The sequence below is a fragment of the Magallana gigas genome, chromosome 10 (assembly GCF_963853765.1).
Source record: "Magallana gigas chromosome 10, xbMagGiga1.1, whole genome shotgun sequence".
In the NCBI taxonomy this organism is placed as follows: Eukaryota; Metazoa; Mollusca; class Bivalvia; order Ostreida; family Ostreidae; genus Magallana; species Magallana gigas.
In genome coordinates, this window is record NC_088862.1 from 11,299,878 (window position 1) to 11,327,857 (window position 27,980).

At 33.1% G+C, this 27,980-nt stretch overlaps 1 protein-coding gene and 2 long non-coding RNA genes across 4 annotated transcripts in view; 2 read left to right on the forward strand and 1 right to left on the reverse strand.

The window, feature by feature from the left end:
* The window catches only part of LOC117683709 (uncharacterized), a 165,436-nt gene that overhangs the window by 128,868 nt on the left and 8,588 nt on the right, over positions 1-27,980 (forward strand). The window lies entirely within an intron of this gene.
* LOC136272470 (uncharacterized) overlaps positions 1-27,980 on the forward strand; it is a 148,955-nt gene that overhangs the window by 84,440 nt on the left and 36,535 nt on the right. The gene's annotated exons all lie outside the window — the stretch shown is intronic.
* Positions 11,866-27,972, reverse strand: LOC117689280 (uncharacterized). Of its 2 annotated transcripts, none has more exons than XR_010709972.1 (6): positions 27,718-27,972; positions 23,580-23,837; positions 23,351-23,489; positions 23,068-23,233; positions 22,596-22,660; positions 11,866-12,934 (listed from the first exon to the last, which is right to left on the reverse strand). It is a non-coding gene; the product is annotated as an uncharacterized lncRNA (long non-coding RNA). The 2 variants fall into 2 exon arrangements; XR_010709973.1 differs by lacking the exon at positions 27,718-27,972 and adding an exon at positions 25,309-25,439.

Genomic DNA, 27,980 nt, shown 5'->3' on the forward strand with positions numbered 1-27,980 from the left:
AGAAACCATTTTATTGTTTAAATATACCGGGCGAGAAAGTTACGGTCGGTTGCTTTCCGATCAGGTTACACGGACTTCTAGATGCATGAACTACATATTGAAGTAAAATCTTTGTAGTAAAGAATAAAGGAAACAGATAAAAATACAAAATATATTTATTCTTTGAAAGAATCGCCAAGGTATCCGTACTATTTTTCACAAATAGTGCTGCTTTACTTCACATGCACATCGAACACGTGTGTCGTTCATATAGAGTGCATACCGTCTGCATCTTTTTGAAAACCCCGGCGGCACTACATCCAACACAGTAGATAAATGATAGTAAATCCAAGAAAGTAACATCGTATCCATCGGTTTCTACATAAAAAAATCCATGCGATCATTGACATTGCTCGATCTGCCACAGTGTGTAGTTGCGTATGTGCAATTTTATAACACACAGGAATAGGACCAACAATTATCGAGGATTTTTTAAGTATCTGTGCATGGATTTTAGTTTGACTTGTTTCGTCGTTCATTGGATATTCCTTGCCACTGCAGTACGTGGTTGTCATATTATTTTTGTTCAAAACGCATTTCTACACGTCTTTTCGTCCAAAGTAACGTGTTCGGTGAATGAAATACCTGAATGCGGTGAAGCATGAGGGGTGTGTGTAGCGATGAGCAGAACAATAGAAATCGACAACTAATATGGCGGAAGTTGGAGATAAAAGGGATACAATGCATATTTATGAATTCATGTCAGTTTAATTTTTTATGTATGCTTCCTGAATCTATAAACTACCGGTACCATTTGATAAAGAAAAATTTCATATGTTGATTTCATTTTTTTATCATTTTTCTATATCTTTATATGGATCCCTCTATATAGTCTAAAATGATAGCCAACCCAGTCATTGGTCAATGACTTTCAGTCACTTGTCATAAAAGCTACATATAGTCGCTGGGGCTTTGTTAAGTTGGTTTCATTTTATCTAAAGTTGCATCGTTCCCATAAATGCTACCATTAACCTACTGTACAGGAGAGAACATATAAATCAGAGCGATATAAAATATCCATATAAAGGTAAGGTGTACGTATATCCACTTTTCCAGCAAATTTTCATAGATTCCAATAATTGCATTTCAAACAACCGCCAAGGAAATCGCTAAGGTTAACGTCCATATTTGTTGTTGACATTTTGAACTGAAATATTTCAATTAAACTAGCGGAAATAATTTCAGCAAGATAAATCAGGAATGTACTCGGTATTTTTAGACAAATTAATGACGTACGTCACATACTACGCGTCTTATTATGACGTCACGACGTACAAGACCTGTTCCAAAAAATTCTTTGTCATAGAGTGGGGGAGGGGGGATTAAACATCGGTTTAAGAAAAATCTAGTGGTGGAATTGTTTTGGTATTTAAATATTATCATTTACATATTCCAACAATTTAAATGATATTTTTTCATGGAATTTGAATGATAGGAATTTAAATAAAAACGGTATTTCGTATAGCGAATAGCTTCATAATAGGGCCTTCTTGTATACACTTTGGATTGGTTTTATTGGTACAAAAATTTATCAAAGTCAATAATTGTAGTTTTTTCAGTGGTTATAGTGTCTCAGTCTCTTTATGAATAGTTTTTTGCCAAAAAATAAAAAATATTTTGACAATTTTTAAAAAAAAATCATGTATATTGATGAGCCTAACCCTTTTCTTACAGTGTGTCGGAAGCCATAGTTGTGACCTTAATAACGAGAAAACTAATGGTGGAATTTTTTTTAAACTTTGTATATGTATAGAGTTCAATATGATTAACATTTAGTGCAATTTTAATAAAAAATGAATGATAGGAAAAATTTAAGCAATCTGTTTTGTACCACCTTAACGTTAAATTACACGAAAATAATAGAGGAACGGGTTATTGGAAACTTAATACATCTCTACTTGAAAAATCTGATTATAAGGAAAAAATATATGACATTATTCAAAATATTAGAAAATTAAGCGTTACTTGTATGCAAAAATGGGAACAGCTGAAACAGGAGGTAAACCGATTTTCTATTCATTAATCAATAAATAGTCAAAAGAGTTACAAAGATCAGATTAAAAACATAGAAAAGGAAATAATCGAGATAGAATCGTTACCTTATTTAGAAATTAATATGAATAAAAAGCGAACTCTTGAAAGACAACTAAGCGATTTATACGATAGAAGAGCAAAAGGCGCTCAAATTAGGTCTCGCGCAAAATGGATAAATGAAGGGGAGAAAAACACGAAATTCTGTTTAGGCTTGGAAAAAAAGCACCAAACACAGAATACTATTTATGAACTAAAAAATAAAAATAATGAAACTCTTTCTACTGATGATGACATATTAGGTGAAATGTGTAGCTTTTATGAAGAACTCTATCGTAGTAAAAATATAAGTAGTTCTGATATTGAAAACTACTTACAAAATAGTAATATCATGTGTTTATCTGAAAATGTAAAAAATACGTGATCAATTTCCAAACTTAGAAGAGTGTAGAGATTCTGTAATGAACATGAAACATAATAAATCACCCGGGTTAGACGGATTACCAGTTGAATTCCATCAATGTTTCTGGGATAAAATATCAATACTCTTTCATAATATGCTTAAAGAAATATTCAGTTTAGACGAAATGACATTTTCACAACGAGTTGCTGTATTATCTTTAATTCACAAAAAAAGGAGAACGGTCACAGCTTACAAACTATAGACCAATTAGTCTCACTAATACTGATTACAAAATAATTGCCTTTATATTTGCTCGCCGCCTGCAAAAGGTTATTGATAACTATATAGGAAATGAACAAACAGCATATATAAAAGGAAGATATATTGGAAGCAACGCAAGGCTTATACTTAATATTTTCGAATATTGTGAAAATAATAATCAAAACGGTATATTACTATTCATAGACTTTGAAAAAGCTTTCGACTCAGTTGAATGGAATTTTCTCTTTAAAACTTTGAAAAAATTTAATTTTGGACCAGATTTTATAAAATGGATAAAAATCCTATATAAAAACCCCGTTTTCCGTTTAAAAAATAATGGATGGATTTCAAAAACATGCGCAATGAATAGAGGTATAAGACAAGGGTGTCCGATTTCTGCTATATTATATTTATTTGTTGCGGAAATTTTATGAAGTAAAATTAAAGAAAATAATTTAATACATGGATTTACCTCGAAAAATTTACAAGATGAAATAAAAAATGTACAGCACGCGGACGATATGACGGTTACTTTAGGAGATATAGAATCCATGAAACATGCTATTGGCACCATAGATAAATTTTGCAAATTAGCTGGATCAAAGATAAACCTATCAAAAACTGAATGCATATTGTTAGGAAATTTAAAAGACCAGTTCGAAAATCTAGAAGGTATTAAAGTAGCTAAACAGGCTGTAAAATGCTTAGGTATTTTTGTAGGACACGACAAAATCGAGTGTTATAATAAAAACTGGATGAAGATTTACCACGATATTGAAATTTTGTTTGAATCATGGAAAAAGAGAAAATTAACATTATTCGGTAAAGTTACTGTAGTTAATTCTCTTGCCTTACCTAAACTTATATATGTTTCAAGTATTTTAGAACTTCCCGAAAGATATTATGTGAATGATATAAATAGAGTAATATACAATTTCATATGGAATAAAACAGACAGAATCAAACGAAATACAATGATAGGTGATATTATGGATGGCGGTATAGGCATTACCGACATAGACTCTAAATTAAAGGCTATAAAGGCAACGTGGATTGCCCGCCTAATTACAACTAATCAAATATATAGATAGTCTCTGTAAAGCGCTGAATATCAATAGAAAATTATGGTATACTAAAAAACTTTCCAGAATTTTATAAGCAAGTTTTTTCCTGTTTTAATCTATGTAAAGATTTTAAGCAAAATAATGACAGATCAATAAATACCGAATCGTTTTTATTACAACCAATTTGGTCGAATACTTCATTTACTTTTAAAGGTAAAACGATATGTTTTGATGAATGGATTAAAAGCGGAATACTGTATGTTAAAGACATCTTCAAAGAAAATGGTAAATTAAAAAGTACAAGAGATATATTTGATAAGTTAAACAAAAAAAGCAATTGGATCTGCGCGTATAAAATAATACAAAAAGTGTTTAAGAAATTTGAATTCATGTATGATTTTTCTAAAATCCCCTATATCAAAATGCAAATGAATGACGAAGAATACAAAACTAAATGTTTTTATTCGAAGCTTGTAAAGCTCAAATTTCAAAGTCCAATTTCACAAGGAAAGCTTGGTAGGGATTTCCAAATCTCAGATAAGGAAACTTGGAAATCAATATATTTCAACAAAATTAAAAATGTCAAAGATAAAAAATATTGCGGAATTTAATTATAAACTTCTAAATAATTTACTAAGTAATAATCTGTTAATAAGTAAGTGGAATAAAGGGGTAAATAACAAATGCAAAATATGTAGAACCGAGATAGAAAATGCACAGCATCTAATTTTTGATTGTATAAATGTAAAACATGTTTGGCATATGGCAAGCCAATGCTTAAATTTTACTATTGTTTGGAAAAATGTCATTGTTGGTTTTTTGTTGATGATAACGAAACAAGAAAGCTTTATAATATCTTCCTCTCATTTATTGCATTAAGAATTTACAAATATAAAATGTTCTGTAGAGTCGTAAACTTCGAAGACACAAGTCAATCGTTAAGAATGTATATTAAAGAGAATACTTTATCATATTGTTTTGTTCTATCTTTTTTTACATCAAATGAAAGAAAAGAAACTTTTTCAAAATTTTGCATTTTTACTATGAATATTCATTTATGCTATGAATATGTATTTATGCTTATATATATATATATATATATATATATATATATATATATATATATATATATATATATATATATATATTTATCTCATACGTGTGGTGTATATTACCCGTGTGATAAACCTTTGCTATATCACACGGGTGATGCTATATCAAATACTTCCGGTCGGAACTACTTTTGACACAGCCCCTCGCTTCAACGCTTTAGTAACCTATTTTCGAAGATTTGCTAGTACTTTCAACATAACTATACAGTATCTACTACAAAAATTAATATAAAATTGATTTTGTCAAAGATTTAAATTACAAATATGAAGGAAAACACATAACTGCGTAGCACAGGCGTCGGAACCGGGGCTATTGTGAGGGGGGGGGGGGTACCCCCCCCCCCCCCCGCACCTTTTTTGCAAAGTTATTCATAACCGTAACCACAATACCCTTTTTTCTTGTTTGTCAAGATTTTTGATAAATTTAGCCCACTTCAAACTTTCAATTTGCTTTGTGAAGTTTATAAAACTACAAATTACGTTCACTATCAAGGAGTTCATCATGACGACGCGATGAAAACAGAGCGCTCTGGTTGTGTTTATATACAAGAACTTACCGAAATAATGTTTCATGATACTTTGATTCCACCACCAGTAAGCATCCTTATTCACTATTTTCAATTTCGAATCATAAGGCTAGCTTAGTGTTTGTTTTATTAAACATCATGCATCAACAACTGTTCCTCGTTCGAGTCAATTCAAACTAACGAGCATTCGCAACTTTGTGTATGTCAACAAACTTGATTATTCAACTCTTCTAATCGGAATTTCCATTTAATCAAGTAAATAAGCTCTAAGAAAAATTATCTAGAGCTAAAAAATTGTTTTAAGGTTTATTTCAGTGAAACTTTACATTAAAACAGTTAGATTTATCTCAGGAATGACGTACTAAATTGTATTGCGCAAGGTCACAATAGCCGCATAACACAACGTTGCATCATCGTTTTTAATCTTTGAAAAAAAACAACCAATTTGTGTCACACAAGGGACTGTCTCAAAAGCTTCATAATATAAATCAAATTGTATGAGATAAATAGAACATCTATAATTGTGTGATTTTATATTTGCTTTATCCAACTCGTTGAAATGGTTATATTCGCTCGGCAAGCCTCGCGAATATATACACCATTTCAACTCGTTGGATAAAGCAAATATAAAATCACACAATATAGATATCCTCTATATATATATATAGGTACTTGACATGGTTTGCGGGTCATGATCCATAAACATGGGTTGTGGGACCCTGCATTTGTGGTAGGCTTATTACAAAAGGAAACGCATTTTTAGGAATAGTTTTTGATGAAGAAGCCAAATATAAGATGAATATAAAGATTACTCATATTTGGTTTCAAAGTTATAGATAACGTTGTGGGTCACCACATTGTGGGTATACATACCCACAGTGATATATAGTAGATAATATATATAACATACTTGTGGGTAGGAACCCACAAACCATGTCATGGCAATATATATATAGATTCTTTATGGGATATATCCCACAAACCATGTATGGGTGCTAAAACAATGATATATAGCATACAGCTGAATATGATTTGTATAGGAGCACAAAATACAAAATATCATTTTATAAGACTTATATATATATAGGCTTTTTTAACCCTTTCGCTGCCACGTCAAAAAAGACGTTATTACGCTTCAGTGCCAAGCATGACGTTATCAAATTCATGTTTTGACGTAACAATCTGACACAACGCGCCGTACCATTTTTTAGCGTTGTGGGATGCAGTTTTGTGTTTAATCAATAATTTCTAATGTTATTATCGAAAACAATGGCTTTTTATCTTTTTCTCTGTCATTTCAAATAAGACGTTACGCCATTCTTTTTTTTTCTTTCTTTTTTAAGCGTCGCCAAATGAAAAAGAAATGTAAAGAAAACCACGTCTTTCAAAAAATATGAATTACTTCATAAATGATGCATGTTCACAATCTTTAACAAATACGTGCAGTTTTTAAAATAATCACGTTCTTATCCTGTCAATCTTAATTATAATCCACGCATACATGTGAATTTTTTATCATTGAAATTACATGTAGTTCTATAAGATATAATGCATATATCTCTTATTTCTTTGTTTGCACATATATGAGACATAAATTTCACGATAAAAAAGCTATCTTATTCCTGAGAGAGGGAGAGAGAGAGAGAGAGAGAGAGAGAGAGAGAGAGAGAGAGAGAGAGAGAGAGAGAGTTTGTTTAAGTAGGTTGACTTAAAAAAATCATAAATTATCGGATTTCTTTTTTGATAACCTAATGACATGCAATGCAAACTTAATCATGTTTTTCACACCAGAAATTCCCTCAAATTGTGAAAAATGGAACTGATGGGGCGGGATTATCAAATAGTTATCACGAAAGTATATGGTCTAAATAGCAATAACTAAGTTTTTCCCACGAATAATTTGGACATTTATTTTTAAAACATCTTCATTCGGCCTCGCACCGTATGGGATTTACTGACCATGTACAAACCATATTAGATTAACATTAAACTATATGTGTAATTAAGCAAAGCACCAAATGTTTTAAAGCGATTTTATATAACCAACTTACATTGTTTTAGAGCCTGTATGCATCATTAATACGATATTTTTGTAACAATCATTGTCATTAATAGCGGATAATTTTCAAAAACTAATTAATTAGTATAACGCAAATATGTTAGTGGTCAAGAGGCGGGTATTGCTGGCTGCAGCTGTAAAGGTTTATCATGATGCAGTTTAAGAAATTCGCAAAAGGAATTGGTTTTTACTGTGTGTTAGATATGCAGACAGACAGACAAAGAATGACAGTGCTAGATTGGTAAGCAATTCCTTGTTCGTTTTAATAATCATTTCTATGAAATCGCGCAAGCATAAACGTCCATCCAAGTTTATGCTCGTAAAGTCATTTGAGGGAAATTTCGAATCACCCCGCGTTCCGTGTTTTAGAAAGTGTGGTGTATCGCACTGCAATGTACAAAACACGAACAAATGAAACTCTCCAACAGTCACCACCTGCAATGTAATTTACATAGGCGTCGGAGGCGTTGCAAAGTTAGACCTAACCATTAGGCACATAGCATCATAAAAGGTTAGCCCCCCCCCCCCCCACTCTTTCTCGCAGGAAACATATTTGTTCCTAAATTTACCTTGAAATGATTAAATTATTGAGAAGTTGAAGTCATAGGCATACTATTCCCCCCCCCCCCCACCCACCCCACCCCCCACCCCCCCCCCCCCCCCCCCCCCCGGATTAGGAATTTCATGATGTGGGAAATTTTTTTATTTTGGTAGGTAAGATTTTTTTGGAAGTATAGGTATAGTACTACCCCCCCCCCCCCCCCCAAGGATATTTTGGGAATTAGTTTTTTATCATTTTTTTTTTTGCTTGTCAATATTTTTTAGGATTAGTCTAGCCCCCCCCCCCCACTCACTTTCAAATTGCTTCCAACGCCATGCAGTGATTTATATATAGAGAGTTTAAAGAAGAAATGACATACATTAATAAATCATTTTGTTATTAAAATATTCTCGCTAACCTCAGTAAAGAGAATTTATGTGATGAAAACGCTGCTCAATATTCATTTCTCATTACACTGTATGCTATTGCTTTATTCAGCGAGAAAATTGATATATTGTATGTTTGTTACCGCATGCGCGGATCCAGAAAACATTTCCAGGGGGTGTCCGAGGGATAATTTTGTTTTCCAATGTTGGAGAGGGGTTTTGAGGCCTATTTCGGGAATTTTGCTATATAATCTTTTAAATTTGATTTCCCAAGAGGTGGAAGGAATAGTCCATGCACCCCCTTCTAGGTCCGCACATGAACGAGTATGATCTTTCTGTTGGACCAAAACAACCAACTGTATTAAACATGCGTATTTACACATATTTTACAATCAAGTTGAACAAAAACTGTTATTCAAAATACCCCAAATTACTTTAATGATTTCGTAAATAGAATAATATATAGGCTTATCGTGAAATTTTTAAAGCTGCTATGTTCGATTTTATACGATGGCTATGCTAAGTATGAGTATCATAATAGACATTGCAGTAGTTTTCCAGGTACATTAAGCCATATTTTATTGAAAAAGTGATGTACACAATTTATTTACAAAAACAAACGACATAAATTGTATTGATTTCTTTCGTCTCATAATAAAATTCGCTGCTGAGGTCAAGGCGGGTATGGTTGTATTACGACTTTGAAAAAATTTCAAATCAAAAATAAACGTCGGTACATTTTATTCACTAATATTTGGGGAAGTGTTTTGTATACATGTACAATCGATACATCACATGCGGGTTGAATAAACCCAATCATTCGGGAACAAAACCAAGCGGTTCCCGTTTCTAAACATTCCCAAGATGGAGTTGGTTTGTTTTGTTTTTTGTTTTCTCATACAGAAATTTTTTATGTACTTTAAATAATACAAACTTTGAAAGGAGACGGATTTTGTTTGTGTAAATAGGCATTTGTCTAATAAATTTGGTCTGTATAGAAAAATATTTGATACTCCCATAGCCAAAAAAAAATCGGACTATGTAGCTTTAAATTATCTGTATGTTTTAAAATCTTCCTTTCCTCGGACAGGTGAACACTATCTTAATTTTTACATTTTATTCCATACAAAGTAAAAACTTTTACCACATCATACGTGTAATATTGACAATCACGATCGTCAGTTGTAAACGTTTGAACTCTCGGAAAAAGATGTATAATTTTGTTCTTAATGTTCTCTAATATCTTAGCTTATTTATCGATACAACTACGATTGTGATTTATATTATAGTTCTAATATTCAAAGAATCAAAAACAACATAGTCTTAATCTCGAACACGGTCGAAGCATCACCATTATCTCCAAATAAGTTATTACATGCAGTTCTTGTTTTTCTGTCCAAAGATTCAGTATTGTTCTTTTACATGCATGAAAACTACAGTAAAATGTCACCAGATGGAATTTTTTTTAATGTTGATCATCTGGCTAAAATTTTGTTCTAGGATCATATCAAAGTAATTTTTTCAGTGCCCCATTCCTCCTTATTTGGCATATCGCAGTTTATATTGCCGTTCATTAATTAACTCTGAATAAAAATAATACATATAAAGTACATGCTTCCTTTGGTGCTTAATATACTCTCGATTTCTTGCAAATTATACAATACCAGAGAACGATGCTGTATGTAGTAGCTTTTTACCCGATTAAAAAAAAACCGCATTGATATTACCGATGTGTTTTATTTGATTTTTTTTATCAGCACTAACGGCAGCATGAAAATAAAAAAGTCGCGCACACTCGAATTATACTCGGCCTTCGGTGGTGGACTAAAGTATTAGCTCTCGCCATGTTAAAGTTGGACTTAAGACCTGTATTTTGACAGTATTTAAGATTATCCTATTAAGATATGACAAATTTATGAGCTATGGTGAGATCTTATGAAAAATATTTGGTCTTTTAAGATAGATTTTAGTCAAAAGTCGGTTATATGTTAAACGAGCCCAGGGTTTATATGGCAGAGTAGGAAAACGTAAGATTGGTCGTGCTCTTGTGGGGGAGGGGGCATTTCCTTTGGTCCAGGTTGTGCATTAGGACAGATATTATTTTCCCGTTCTGACGGAAAAGTCCTGGGGATGTATTCACAAAAACCATACGCCAGCCATGGTAAAACGCAGACAACGAGTTTGCGCTGTGTGACGTAGTAACGTCATGATTATGATGTCATTTTTAACGTTGTGACGTTATCAGCAGTATTTCACTAAACACATAGATCATACGATGCATATTGATACAAATTTTAAAAAATCAATAATGAAAAACAGAACCTGAATATATTTAATATTTTTTTTTATTTTAATGTATATTTTTTCAAATTGCCATAGGCCCAAATAGGCCCTGTGGCACTTAACGTAGATATTCAAATAGGCCCATATAGGCCCTGTGGCACTTAACGTAGATATTCAAATAGGCCCAAATAGGCCCTGTGGCACTTAACGTAGATATTCAAATAGGCCCAAATAGGCCCTGTGGCACTTAACGTAGATATTCAAATAGGCCCAAATAGGCCCTGTGGCACTTAACGTAGATATTCAAATAGGCCCAAATAGGCCCTGTGGCACAGAAATGGTTAAGGGAATTTGTTTTATAAAAGTAACCGAAGAATTACTAACGACTTGTCTCCTAATGGCAACAGTGTATAGTATGGGGCATTCCTGAAAAGGTGGCAGATTTTTTTACTACATGTAATGCACTGAACAGAGCAGCCAGTGATGCACTGAAGAAATTTACTTTGTAAACCCCTTGAAATAAAAAGATATAGATACTGTGCTTATGAATCACAGACTTATGTAATTTAAGTCAGAAGCAGCATGCAAAGCATGCTTTCAAATGATCATATACTAGTATATGTTAATGCATCTCAGGAAGAAGTTTGGTCTGTGTACCCCTTTTGATAAGATGAACATAGATCAAAACATTGTCCTTAACCGGTGTCAAAGATAAAAAAATAAAATGTCTTCAAATACATTGTTTTCTAAGTTTGGTTTCTATAGTTATCTTCAAAGAGAATATGGTAACAGACCAGAAAACCTCTTCACTAAAATCATTGACGCCTAAAGTGTCAAATGCCATTGGTTTGAAACTACTTGTAAAAATTAAGGTGTGAACAACTTATCTCGGTTATAGCTTAGGCCACATCAAAATGTCCTATACGCTTTTCCTTGTGACTTTGTATTAGGGAAATACCCCAAATCATTATTTTCCTTGTCACCTTGTCCATGTACTACCACGTCTAGGTCATGACGAATCCCTACATGACCATGACCATCTCTGTGTCAAATAAAGGCAGCAGCAAATGCATAACCCCCACCAAAAATATTGCTATGGCATAGCAATCCATCCTCAACACTTGTAATGTAGACACAGATTAACAGACAGACAAGGTAAATCCTTTATACCATGATACCTTTATTTGCAGAGGTAAAACAATATTAATAAGGGAACACTTTTGTCAGTTAAAGATTATATATTCTATTTCTCAAAGTTAGAAAAATGTGTCATGCATGATTTCAAACACAAGACATGTATATATATGTGAACATTCTTGATAGCTGTAATAGTAGTAGCATTTGAAAATTGTTCACAGAGAGACAAACAGAAAGCTACACAAACAGATCATCGCATACACTCTTCTGGTCTATGGCCAGCAGAGCTAAAACCCACAGGTGTCATGAGAAATTGAACGTCACAGATGTCCTCTGCAAACATAAGGGGAAATATACACTACATGTAAATATTAGATATTAATATGATTGTCCTTTTTTAAAAACGTTAAGTATTCTAAATTACATTGTAATATACTTTTAAAATATATGCAATACATATTTCAATCATGTTCACTTGACCTTAAACATAAAAGTAACACATAAGAAATTACAACATCTTATTGCTGATATTAAGATTTTAAAACGAATAAAAACTAAACCATGAGGTTACACCACAGGTACACATGTTGCAGATGGGAAGCAGAGAGAGTAATACAGATATAACACATACACATTCAATCTTCAATCTAAAACATGAAGCATATAGACGACTCTTGTTTATAAATAAGTCCAGGGTATTTCATGAGGAGATAATCTTCCAATTACTGTTTAAATTTAAAGGGTTTATTACAGAATCATTTGTTACTGCAAGACCAAACGTCCTAAATTTGCATCCTCATCTTCCGCCATTACGTTTAACGGGGGCTCATTGGAATCAGCTTTCGTATCTGCTGATTAAGTCTCAGCATATGTTGCATTTTACTCTACTTCTATCAGCAAGAAATTTGCAATTGTTTTTTTACTTTCAGTGCTTCTGCCTCTCTTGATACACTTTAATCTTTAAAGTCCATATAAAATTCAAATGTCCTATTCCATTGTCCATTTTTTCTTTGATGGTAATGTGGTGCATGATGGTTTATCCACTGATTCTATACCACTTGGGACATAATCCTTGTGTTCTTCAATAGAATCTGTGAATCAAATATAAGAAAGGTTCAGTGAATTAAATTCTACAATTGTACATGTAAGTTAAAATAATAGTGTACGCAACACATTTTCATAACATGCTAGTGCTTGGTATTCAATTTGTATACACACTATGCTGCAGTAAATTGTGACCACATCTTTCAAGTAATAATGCTTTAATGTTTAAAAACTAAAAAATTATCTGCGATCACATATCAATGTATATATTTAAGAAATAAACAACGTTATTTAGTGAACATGGCGTTATGAATAGCAATTGCTCTGTTGGCATATTCCATGATGCACGCTAGCGCATCATGGAAAATATGCCAGCAGAGCAGTTGCTATTCATAACGCCATGTTCACTAAATAATCGTTGTTTATTACTTATATTTGCATTTTACCACTCGCAAATACCCTGTATTAGCCTAGACCTTGACATTTAGCTATTACATCAAAAGTAAACATTCAGACTGTAATGTATCTTTTTAATTCACATAGATTTGTTAACAGAATCAATGATATGTTATAACAGTAATTCCTTTAAAATGTTATCAAAAACATGTTTTAATATTACATGTAAATACGTCAATTTTAATGGAGTTGGAGAAAAACACATGATGTATTGTATAGTGGTTTAAATCTATAACGTCATGGAAAAGTATATATAACGTTACACCTTTATGACGTCATAGTATACTGACAGAGCAATTGCGATTATTATAGCATTGAATCATGATTTTTTGAAGTATACACTCTCATAACTGCCGCGGTGTGTGCATACAAATTGAGTAACGCGCGTTAGCGCGTTATGAAAATTTGTATGCACACACCGCGGCAGTTATGAGAGTGTATACTTCAAAAAATCATGATTTAATGCTTATATTTACATTTTTTAACTTCTTGCCTTGTCTGCAAATGTGAATTATACCTTAAAATTCCGATCTTATCCTAAGGGTAAGTTAACATTAATAGAAGAGCCACAGTAACAGCCACAAGCGTGAACTTTGATTTTCGCTTGTGACGTTGCAGTTTACAGCGTTCAACGTTTGTGACGTCATAATAAAACTCGTCAATTTGACCTTTGACTACTTGTTGCATTTAGAGGCATTTAAACATCACGGAATTTAATGGAAAAACACAGTAGAATGTAAATATAGAGAAATAATTGCAGCTCCTCCGTATGGGCTTACAGTGGGAAAGAACAATGGAAATGCAAATATTTGCATATAAACATATGTCTAAACTTGCAATATATATATGTACGCATATGAACAGTCAAATATCTGACCTCAAAGACACAAAAAACTCATAAACAACCCACTGCAAAAATATTTGAGCAAACAATCTATGACAGTGACCAACATCCCATGTACCTGGTAATTATGTTTGCAAATAAACAGATAACTAAACTCAAAGACACAGTAATAAACTATAGGAAAAATGTTAGAACAAATAATCTCTGACAGTGACCTACAATTCATGAATAGACACAAACATTTATACATGAAAGAGATTCAAAAACCACAAGCATTCCCATACATATTTTTCATTGTACATATGTACAAACTCAATATGTATGGACGCATATATCCAGTATACAAATGTCAATTAAGTAAACTCAAAGACACAAAATCTCATGAACAATCAACTGAAAAATGTTAGAATAAGAAATATATGATGATAACCCACAATTCATGAACAGACACAAACAGGTATACAGATACATGACAATGTCCCACAATCCATAAACAGACCCAAACATGTATATACAAGACAATGTCCCACAATCCATAAACAGACCCAAACATGTATATACAAGACAATGACCCACAATCCATGAACAGACACCAACATTTTTTTTACAGTACAATAGTTCATCAAACAAATTAGGTAACATTTTCTCCAGCATTCTATCATACTAATATCAAAACTCTCGTGACAAAAATCAAATTAGAAATTACATGTTAATCATATGTGTAAGTAATGGAAATAAAAGATTAATGTGAACAATTGAAGATCTTTATAGGAACATGGTTACAGTAACATTTTTTTCTAGACTAAATGCTCATAGTATTACATTTAATCATATGTACTAGAGTTTATAACTGCGTAAACATTACATGTAATTTGTATATAATTTGTTATTGTATGGATTTTACATGTTTATCAAAAACAACAGTTGAATTTTTATTGAACCTGTTATTTTCCACAGGATTCGATGTTGGGATGAGATGTTAGTAGTGTTTGGCTGGGATGTTCGGTAATGAAAAAAATGTAGAAATACAGATAAATTATTAATCATGTAAGCCAATAAGTCATTTTTTTATACCCTTTAGATGAAGCAGCTAGGATTAACAACTAGGCAATTGTTAATAAAAATCCATAAACAGACCCAAACATGTATATACAAGACAATGACCCACAATCCATGAACAGACACCAACATTTTTTTTACAGTACAATAGTTCATCAAACAAATTAGGTAACATTTTCTCCAGCATTCTATCATACTAATATCAAAACTCTTGTGACAAAAATCAAATTAGAAATTACATGTTAATCATATATGTAAGTAATGGAAATAAAAGATTAATGTGAACAATTGAAGATCTTTATAGGAACATGGTTACAGTAACATTTTTTTCTAGACTAAATGCTCATAGTATTACATTTAATCATATGTACTAGAGTTTATAACTGCGTAAACATTACATGTAATTTGTATATAATTTGTTATTGTATGGATTTTACATGTTTATCAAAAACAACAGTTGAATTTTTATTGAACCTGTTATTTTCCACAGGATTCGATGTTGGGATGAGATGTTAGTAGTGTTTGGCTGGGATGTTCGGTAATGAAAAAAATGTAGAAATACAGATAAATTATTAATCATGTAAGCCAATAAGTCATTTTTGTATACCCTTTAGATGAAGCAGCTAGGATTAACAACTAGGCAATTGTTAATAAAAAGATTTCTGCAAGTATCTTAATTTGTACATTTTTTTTATCAAACTATGCCATTAATTTATCACATTAATTTTGAAGATCATTTAGAGCTAATATTATATGTTTATCATGAACATCATTTATCCTTTCCTCTGGTGTATCATTCCTATCGTATCTTGCATGTACACTTTTCAATGTACATGTATAACATGCGTCAATCCTATTATATCGTGCGTGGTTTCTATCCTATCATTTTATTATCATGTTAAATTCATTGCGGGTACAGTATAACAGAGAACCAAAAATTAACATAAAGATCAAATATCTAACTCAAAGTCACAAGAAAAATGTTTGAGCAAACATTCTATGAGAGTGACCCACATCCCATGAACAGACAAAAACATTTATATATATGACAGCACTCCAAAAGCAATGAGCATTCACATATATATCTTTGAATTTACAAATGTCTGAACTCAATATGTATGAATGCATATACACAATTGACTAAACTTGAAGACACAAAAAACACATAAACAAATAACATGAAAAATGTTTAAACAAACAATATATGATAGTGACCCACAATCCATGAACACTGATACAAACATATATATATGGTACCCGCATCAATATTTTTTACAATCTTATACTATCATATCATTTATCAGACCTATTGATCAAGCATACAGATCTATCATCATGCACAAATCCAGTAGTACCGAGTGTTAATCCTAGAAAGTTTATCATTTAACTTCACGGTTTTTCTGTGTATCCTATTATGTTAATCATATCGTTCCTTTCCATAAGCAAGTCATTTTACTTGGAAGTTACATGTTGTTCAATACGCCGTTAAAGCAAATATTTATTGATCAGTAAACTCAAAAACATAAAAACTCATGAACAATCAACTGAAAAATGTTAAAATAAGAAATCTACAACAATGACCCACAATCCATGAACAGATCGACGCCAACATGTAACATATTTAAACAATAAAATGCTTTCTATAGTGATTCATTCGGGATATGAAGGTAGTGACATTGCAGGAAAAATACATAACCCGCTAAATAACCAGCATTAGCGGGTTATGTAAATTTTTCCTGCAATGATCGCTACCTTCATAACCTGCATGAATCATCAAAGAAAGCATTTTATTGTTTATATTAACATCTTTCTTTAACTAATTAATAAATTGATTATGAAAAGTTAGTAAAATTTACTAAATTACTGTTAACGTACACATGTACGTTAGCTAAAAGAAACAGCCAAATCGTCTCCTGTGAGACTTTCAGTCTGACATCATCATGATTATTTCATGCAGTCCGTGATTTTACTTAGGTCGCTGTAGGTTCAGATCAATCGATAAACAGGGCGTGTTAATTTCAGTCCTGTCACTTTCAGCCGCTGTAGATTTCGACCAATAGTTAAATGGGGCTTGTAGATTTCAGTCTGGCTGTTTCTATAGAGCTATGAATTAACTATAACCTTTCGTAAGAAATTGAGGAAATTATACTTAAAGTTTGTAGATGTAAATATACGACAATGACCCACAATCCATGAACAGATACAAACATGTATATACATGACAATGACCCACAATCCATGAACAGACACAAACATGGATATACAGTTCAATAATTCATCAAACAAATTAGTTACAATTTTCTCCAGCATTCTATCATACTAATATCAAAATGCTTGAGACCAAAATTAAATAAGAAATTACTTTGCTATGTAAACAAATCTTTTGTTTTAATTTTGAATGTTGAAGCAAAAATTCCAGTTATAGACCTAAAATGAATGTATTAAATGTTAGGAACTGTTGTTTTATTCTTAAAATGAATAAAATGATAGACAAATCAGCTTGAAAAAGACTTGTATATTGAACCTATGTAAATAAAAAAATAGGGCACAATCCTGGTTTACATGACAAAGAATTGTGAGCTCTGTATCTTGCTTGTAACTCAATGACTGACTCTCAAATTTCATTTGATCATTAGAAATATATCCTAAAGCATTGTAAATAATGAAAACAGAAAAACAAAATTTGACAAAAATCATGACAGTGCCCCTTTAAAATATTTGCATATATACAAATGTATAAACTCAAAGACACAAAAAAGTCATGAACAAACTACATGGTACAGGAGAAATAATACAACAATTAACCTACGATAGTGACCCACAATCCATGAACTGACACAAGCATGTATATATATGACAGTGATACACAATCCATGAACAGACACAAACATGTATATATGACAGTGAACCACAATCCATGAACAGACACAAACATGTATATATGACATTGAACCACAATCCATGAACAGACACAAACATGTATTAGTATAGCAACCTTAGAACTATAAGCATTCACATATATATACATATACATGCAAACACAAATAAAACTCAAAGAAATGGAACACCTCAACTGCCTTATGTAGATAATGCCCATAATATGCTGATAGTTCAACATTTCATGCTGATCATCAATCAACATTACATGCTGATACATCAAGTGAACTTTACATGCTGATACTTCTTCATTATATGATAATTTATCAATTATCATTACATGCTGATAGTATAACATTACATGCTGATAATTTTTTATTATATGATTATACCTAGTATTCACTATTTGCTTTCACTAATACATGCTGATATTTCATAAAATGATGGTATTACAGTATGCGGTGATTCTAAATTTGCTATAAGCAGCAGGATCGTGATTCGATAAAACTCAGGGATATTACTAAGGAGAGAATAGACTAAATTCAAGCTACATTGTACCCAACAATTTAAACAAGCTTCTTTTATGCTTATTTCCTTATATAAATATGGACACCCCATTGGTTATTATCAAAACTTATATTCCCAATACTAGGGCTTGTGCCATTCAGCTGAAACTGGATGCTGGAGGGAATGGGGGCACCATCACTTTTGATTACATTTGTTGGAACTTGCGCCGAAATCTCTGTGTGTCAAACAACTCCATAGTCCCCTTATTGTAACTCGTCTTTGTTTAGGCGCCTTCAAATTGGATGCCAATTTTATGAGTATGTTTTATGTTGTAGGTTGATTGTTTTAATTCTGCAGGCAGGCGCCTTCAAATTTATTTTACCCCCTTTGGATTGGGCATTCTACGCCATTAAATAGCAATTTTATTTCTGTCTTAAGGAAATCAGAGCATGAGCAATCATCCATTAGATCCCAGCGCTTCTCACAAACTATCTTTTATTTAAGGGGGGGGAGGGGGGGTGGTGGTGGTGGTGGCAGTCCTACCCCTCAATCACAAGTCAACAAGTAAATATAAAATAGGGAATGGGGGGGGGATCCCGTATTTTACAATATTTCATCTATTGATCTACATATGATCGAATTTCCATTTTCATAAAATTATTGTAAAACTACATACAAAGGATAGAGCATTGCGTCCTCCAGATTGCAATATCTTACATGAAGTCAGATGCTAGGGACTACGTGCGCTGTTGAAACTGATTTTAGCAGTAACTGTACTGTTGAAAAAAATTAGTGCTTACATTGTCCACTCCTTTACGTGGATCTCCAGGGAAAGCCCACCCATAAATCTGATGTAACCTGAATGACAGAAGTCTTTGTTTAGGTGCTATGAATACTTTTAGCGGTCCACTTTGACCAAGCGCCATAAACTTGGGTTCACTTCAGAATGCACATTTTTGGACAAAAAATCCCCTGGGGTACTTCGAACCCCCTGATTTGTATGCACTGATGGGGAGCGCCAATGGTTTTCCCAAGCAGGCTTTCTTTAAATATAAAATGACTCTGTTAAAGGACAACACATAATCAAGTGGTATTATCTGTTGAGTATCTTGATCTATTAAACTAGTCTCAGTGGACCTTAGTAATATCTGATCAATCTCCGAAACAGAGAAAAAGCCCTGTGTTAAAAACTTGTCAGGCATCAATGAGTTCTGAATTTTAATGTATTTCAATCTCAAGATGACCCTTCCCTATTTTTAGAATCACCGCAGAGTGAAGTACCATCACATAATGAAGAAGTATCAGCATGTAACAAAGAACTATCATCATATAAAGACAAAGTATCAGCTTGTAATGTTAAAGTTTCAGCATGTGATGTTGAAGTATCATCATGTAAATTAATGTTGAAGTATCATCATCATCCACATAAGGTAGTTGAGGCGTTATGTACAAAGACACTAAAACCTCATGAACAAACAATCTGTTAGAATGACCCACATCCCATGAACAGACAAAAGCATGTATATATGACAGCAACCCAAAAATCATTAGCATTCACATATATATTTGCACTTACACAAATTTCTAAAGTCAAAGACACAAAATAGGCGTGAACAAACTACAGGAAAAATGTTAGAACAACCAATCCATGACAGTGATCCACATCCCATGAACAGACACAAACATGTAGATATGAGAGCAACCCAAAAACCATGAGCATTCACATATATATCTTTGACTAAATATGTATGCATGCATATGCACAAATGTCTAAACTCAAAGACACAAAAACCCATGAACAATCCACAGAAAAAATTGCAGAACAAAAACTCTATGACAGTGACCCACAATCCATGAACAGACACAAACGTATATATATACGAGGGTTGTCCGAAAAGTTCGTGGACACATGTAATTTTATTCAAAATAGAAGCGCCATTTTCAGGAAGGTATTATAATATTGTAATAAAGAGCATAATAATGTATATTTTTGTAATGGAGTTATGAATGTATATACATTGCCTATACAGGCCGCACAGCCCAGTATGACGTTAAATTATAATGACGTAGTACTGGGTTTATTGAGAGTAATATGCCGCATTCACCGTTTGGTCAGAAGGTACAATCGCATATTCCATCAACATATCACTTGTGCCACTTGTGGATAAGTTTCCTTAATCGTTTCATTCATTTCAGTTTTTTACTTCAGTTGACACAATTTTTTTATTGCCAGCGGTCAGATGAAGTTGCTTTTTCATGCGTTTTAAAAGACATATTCTTGCCGTAATATCTTTTAAATGTCCTCTGCTGGTTTGAAAATATTTTTAAATGATGTATGAAAATAATGTACACAATACAGACTACATAACAATAGAAGATTATGAAAACAGTAAATATACATATCTAAAAACTCAATTACAAAGTTTGGACAATTTTTGCGCTGGGACGTGCATACTTTCTGCGAGCCTTTGATACATTAAAATTTTACTTTATTTCTATAGAAAACAATAAAGACCACTTTGGTTTGATCTGAAATTTTATGACAAAGATTTAGATATATAATATGAATAAATTAACCCATTTAAAATGATAAAAATGCTATTGTCCACGAACATATTTGGACAACCCTGGTATATATAGTATATATATATGACAATGACCTACAATCCATGAACAGACACAAACATGTATGTGTGACAATGACCTGCATTTAATCCATGAGCAGACACATATATGAAAATGACCCACAATCCATGAACAGACACAAACATGTATATATGACAATGACCCCCATTTAATCCACGAACAGACACAAACATATACCGGTATATATATATATTTATATATATATGACAATGACCCACAATCCATGAACAGACACAAACATATATATATATGACAATGACCCACGTTTAATCTATGAACAGACACAAATACATATATTTGACAGTGACCCAAAAACCATGAGCAATCACACAGTTATATGTTTGCATATACACAATGTCACAAAGACACAAAAAAAATCATGAACAATCTACAGGGAAAATGTCAGAACAAACAATTCCATTTCAGAGAAAAAGCTGTCATTGTCAAAGTTAAGGATAAAGGCTGATTAAAAAGTGGTGACAAAATATAACTAAAACAATAACGAAATTAAGAATCCTCGACACCCTGTGACTTCTACTTTTAAGACAATACGTCACATCATGGCAATTTCAACGCGATGTGAAACAGTTTATATCGCCAATAATTGGTGTTTTAAATATATCTGTGCAGCTATGGGTTTACCCTCAGTCTACCAACCCACAGGTTCTGAGTGTGAATACTGGAGGAGCATTTATTTTAATGAAGAGAAATGAAATTTAAAGTCCCCCCTTAAAAAACTGATTATAAGGGGGTGGGGGGGGGGGTAATTTTTAAGTCAAAACACATGGTAAAAATCAATATCTTTAATTAAGAAAATGGGCTTGTATGCAGAACTTTTAACAGGTGTTGAGGACCCTCAAATAATGTACCTGCGTATATTTACATTCTACTGTGTTTTTCCATTAAATTCTGTGATCTTCAAATGCCTCTAAATGCAACAAGTAGTCAAAGGTCAAATTGACGAATTTTATTATGACGTCACAAACGTTGACCGCTGTAAACTGCAACGTCACAAGCGAAAATCAAAGTTCACGCTGGTGGCTGTTACTGTGGCTCTTCCATTAATATTAACTTACCCTTAGGATAAGATAGGAATTTTAAGGTATGAATCACATTTGCAGACGAGGCAAGAAGTTAAAAAATGTAAATATAAGCATTAAATCATGATTTTTTGAATTATACACTCTCATAACTGCAGCGGTGTGTGCATACAAATTTTCATAACGCGCTAACGCGCGTTACTCAATTTGTATGCACACACCGCTGCAGTTATGAGAGTGTATACTTCAAAAAATCATGATTCAATGCTATAGTATTACCTTCACTGATAGTTCCTTCCAGACAATGCTGATGCTACTACCATTACAAGCTTCTATCTCATATTCTGAAAAGAAATAAAATGATTTGGTGATTAATTAATCCTTTAAGGAGGCTGGGTGGTTAATAAATTAACCATCAGATCTTCTTTAATTTTTTTGATATGATTTGTCTAGTTATAAACTATCATTTACAAAAGAAAAAAATCTAAATATTTCAGCTTTAAAATCTTATTACTTTTCTCTATCTTTATACATAGGTCTTCTTATTAAGGAGATAAAAATAGTCCAAAAATTGTTGCGCCAATTGAGTGCTCTTAAAAAGATCCTAGCACTAAACTATGCGGTATATGCAAAACTGCCGCTTCCAAAATGCTCCCTATAGTATACAAAGAACAATGATATTCTAGTGAAGTCCTGCCTTGACAAAAATTCCCTATCATTCAGAATACATGTATTTGTGTAATAAAAATACCTATGCAAGGCTGTTGAACATATTCTGCAACATGGTCCTTTATGACCTGTGGAATCTGTTGAACAAGTATATACGGTAATAATGTGCTGCAACAGATCTTCACTGTTCTGCAGAATCTGTGGAACATCTGGGTGTGCTTCAACAGGATTTGCCTTCAAATTCCTCCCTAGAGTACAGGCAAAGAATAATTGTCAATGAAATTTTAGTTACTTAGTTACTACAGGTCTACTGTAGTTACTGAAATGTTCCCCTATATTTCAGAAAGAGTAACTTAAGGTAATACCTGTAGTAAAATGCCAAAGCTGTTGAACATGTGAAGTTACATGGTCCTGAGTAGACTGTAGTATCAGTTAAGAGCCCATCTTAACTAGTTAGTGGAACATCTACATGAGTTACCATTGTGTCCCTCTCTAGAATGCTCTCTGTTATAAATTTGAAAAAGATTTCATTGTAATTAGAGTTAAGCTTGTAAATCATGTGTTGAAAAAAGTAATGTAGTTAATGAAAAATACCTGTTCATGTCTGACAGCTGATGAATCAGTGCAGTGTTCAGAAGAATCTATGTAACGTGCATCACAGTGCTGCAACAGAGTCCAAAGTCATATCTAATCTCCTACTGTCTATCAATATTCCTCCATGCAAAGAGTCAAAGCTTCCATGGGTAGTTGTTCAACATTAATTTCATAACAGCATTATTTTTGGGCTTGTCTGAGGTTGCATCATTAAATAATGTGCTTTCCAAGCTTTTGGAAGATTCATACTTATCAATGCTGTAAAATAATAATGAAAACAATACTTAGATAAAAAGTCTAATGTTACATATAAACATAAGCATTCATGTGATGAAATATTATGGTTATATGAACAATGCATGCGTTATGAAACAATACATATCACAATATAGTGGTAACGATATATGAATCACAATGTATTTTTAAAAAATACAAGGGCACCGCAAAGCAGAGCATCCCCTCGCAAAATGAAATGAAATATTTAGGGGGGGGGGGATGCATTATTTAGAATATACATGTAATTAAAAATAACAAATAATATTTATCTTCATAAAAACCTCTTTAGATCAAAATATTCCTTTCCCCATGCACGCTCTTGGGGGGGAGAGGAGGTAATAATTTTTTTTTCTTCATACAAATAAAAACCTGAAACACACTACTATACCAGCTGTATGTTTCTCACATGCTTCTCACACGCTATACAGTTTTTAAAATACGTTCCTAGCATAGCACGGTTTGCTTTTGGTACGATATGATAAATGTTACTCGCACTGTATGGTCTTTTTTTCACATGATATGATATCATAATGCTTCCTGTATGAAAAAGTGTATAGAAAAAGTGTTATTCATGTATCTAGCTGCAATAATGTAGCCCTCTCCGATTTTTATATCTGATGTTTATTGAAGAGGGCTACAATTCCACAGGATCTCCGTAATGGTGCTAAATTAAACACGAAACGTTTCTCGCACGAAAGTCGCACGCTTTTTGGGTGTAGTAGTACGTTTCAGGGTCTGTAATTAAAGGAGGAAAAAATATCGCCGGGTAGAAATAAAAAGCTGAATTCTTTTTATAATAGAACACATCTACAAGTTTTTTTCTGTAGATTCAAAATAAAACTCTCAATGAAATCTAAACCAGGTGTCTCTGAAATCAGTCTGGGTTGGGCCTACTTTGTTTATACACAGTTGAACTCTCGGCACGTGCTACTCATGCCCGCAGTCTTCGAGAGGTTGACTCATTATATACACAATATAAAAGTCACACAGAGGTGTGAACGATTATCATGATTAAGCACATATATAAATTATTATTGTTTAAGCAATACGGTAGGATATATCCAAATCTTAAGGAATACATGTAATTACACTGACGATAGATGGACCGTAACATTAGCGGGTGAAATGAAATCTCAGGTGAACTATTTCATATACAGTATTATATACTACTTTAGACTCGATCAACAACAAAGACACAGGGTTGCATGTGCTACCGTATATATGCCTCCAGGCTAGGTTACTATCCCCCAGTGAACACCAGTTTGTATACATGGCAGGGAAGTGATAAGCAAACGATCTTTAATCAATCCGGTCGTACAAATTAGTGCATAACAAATATAATTTAAGGAAGAAATGTTCAACAAGTCCCGGGGTTGAGTATTGGGGGACTCTCTACTTGCACCTGTAAACAATACATTTTTATGTATGCAAACGAACAAAAAAGTAATCTAACCGCTCAAGACAAGTTTTCTGAACTCGCAGACTTGTTCCCCATGTACTGTACAGCTGAAGAATGACACTTGCATTCCGAATCGGTGCATGGCAGCCATTTGACATTTCAGCATTACGAATCGGTGCATGGTCAAAAGGGTGCGTCGATTTACCCAAATGGACCCAAATGAACCCAAATGGACCCAAATGAACCCAAATGGACCCAAATGGCGACCCAAATGGACCCAAATGGCGACCCAAATGGACCCAAATGGCGATTAAAGTGGAAAACAATTATAATAAAATCCTTATTACTAATATTATTACTTGTTTTAGTCATGTCATGGGGTTGTTAGCCGTTATTAAGAAAAATAAAGACCCAAATGGCGATTTAAGCGGAAAACAATTATAATAAAATCCTCAATACTAATTCTATTACTTGTTTAGTCATTTCATGGGGTTGTTAGCCGTTATTCAGACAAGTTAAAAATGAATTATGATTAACTTGTCTATTTAATAACGTTGCCCAGCTCTTGTCACGAGGAGGCCACCCCAATAAAGAGCCATAATTTAGGGAAATTTGGAAAAATAAAAGCCGAAGGTCCAAAACAATAATTAGAATTATTTCAGTATATCTTTGTAATTGAAATGAGAAAACTAGTAAGATCCTCTGTAGAGGTATTGTAAACAAAATGAAAGATGCAGTGCATAAAGTTTTACGGGACGAACAGACAGGTTTTAGATCCAACAGTAGCTGTACTAACTAAATAGCAACTCTAAGAATAATTGTGAAACAATATGTCGAATGGCAGTCATCACTGAACATAAAGTAGATGGGTGAATAAGTCGTGTAAAATGCCCATATGAGGAATAAATAGATACTGCAAAATTAAAATATGTGATAAATTAAAAAAAAAAATTAAAAACAATGCAACTATATTTAACGTAACATCGATGTTTTTTCAATAAGTATGCCAAAGGTACTAATTTTAATGGTTATGATACATACAGAGCAACCCCCTACCCCAAGAGAGAGAGAGAGAGAGCCCGGTGTGTAATTTCCCACTTTTAAAATTTAATGGTATGACTATATGCAATATCTACGTAAATTTTTTAACTGTTTATTTTTTTCATTTTATTCCTTTCTATTTAGTTCAAAATGTCCTATTGTTTATTTCCTCCTAGATAGAATGTTCTATCGTTAAAATGACAGATATCCTACGGACCCGGTTTAACGATAGAATTCGTCCCATATACTCGCTTGGTAGCAAATAAAAATATTATATCGTGCTGTATCTCGCCTTAATTTTCATATGATTGGTCTTAAATACCTACAATGTTGCTATTTTATAATCCCATATTACCACATTAAATGTTTTTGCAACAAAATCACTGCCACTTTTAACATCATGTTTGAACACTGTTAATACAATTTGTTTTATTCATCTCTTATCCTGCTAATTAAGAGAGCAATAATATTCATAATTATTTATAAAAATGTTATTAAATTGTTACCAACAGTTACGTTCATTTAATTCATCATGATTTATCTTTAATTCGTCTGAATAACGGCTAACAACCTCATGAAACAAGTAATAAGATTAGTAAAAATGATTTTATTGTAATTTATATTTTTCTTGAATCGCCTTTTGAATCGCCATTTGGGTCTTTATTTTTCTTAATAACGGCTAACAGCCCCATGAAATGACTAAAACAAGTAATAATATTAGTAATAAGGATTTTATTATAATTGTTTTCCACTTTAATCGCCATTTGGGTCGCCATTTGGGTCCATTTGGGTTCATTTGGGTCCATTTGGGTTCATTTGGGTCCATTTGGGTAAATCGACGCACCGTGGTCAAAAGGCAGCCGTTTGACGTTTCCAGGCACGTAGCATCAGGGGGGGCCAGGGGGGGCCTGGCCCCCCCACTTTTTCTCGCAGCAACAAATTTTTTAAAATTGACATATAAAAAAATGAATTATAATGGAGTTGGCCCCCCCACTTTTTTGGAAGTTAGTAAAAATTGGTATGAAAATTAGGAAATGAGTAGTCAAATTGAAGTCCCCCCCCCCCCCCCCCCCCCACGGATTAGGAATTTGATAATTTGGAGGGGAAAAAAATTTGGTAGGGAAGATTTTTTTTTGGAAGTATAGTTGATTCCCCCCCCCCCCCCCCCCCCCCCCCCCCGGATTAGGATTTTGAAGATTTTTGGAAAACTTTAAATTTCCCTTTTTTTGCTTGTGAAGATTTTTTGGATGGGTCTGGCCCCCCCACTTTCAAAAACGATGCTACGTGCCTGGTTTCAGCCTAAGAGCGTCCGCCATTTTTTCTTAATTGTACTTTTAGTTCGATAATCTTTGCTTCCTCGTCATATTTTTATAAATATGACCTACTAATTACTGCTAATAAGAAAATATATTCAGTACTTACCCAAGTTACTGCTGTACTCCGCCATTGATATCCAACAATGCATTGCGTGCATCACAAAACCGTTTTGTGGGACACCCCGCTGGATGTTTATAGATAGACAAAATGTTAAAAACTAGTAGCTTTGACGCGATGTTCTAAAAATAGATTTTGAGTTGTGGGACATTTTTCAATATATCCTTGTGGGTCAAAAAAACATTTTTTTTTGTTTTTTATGTTAATAATACCATTTTCAACCTCCCTGTGAATTTTTAACTACATGGTTT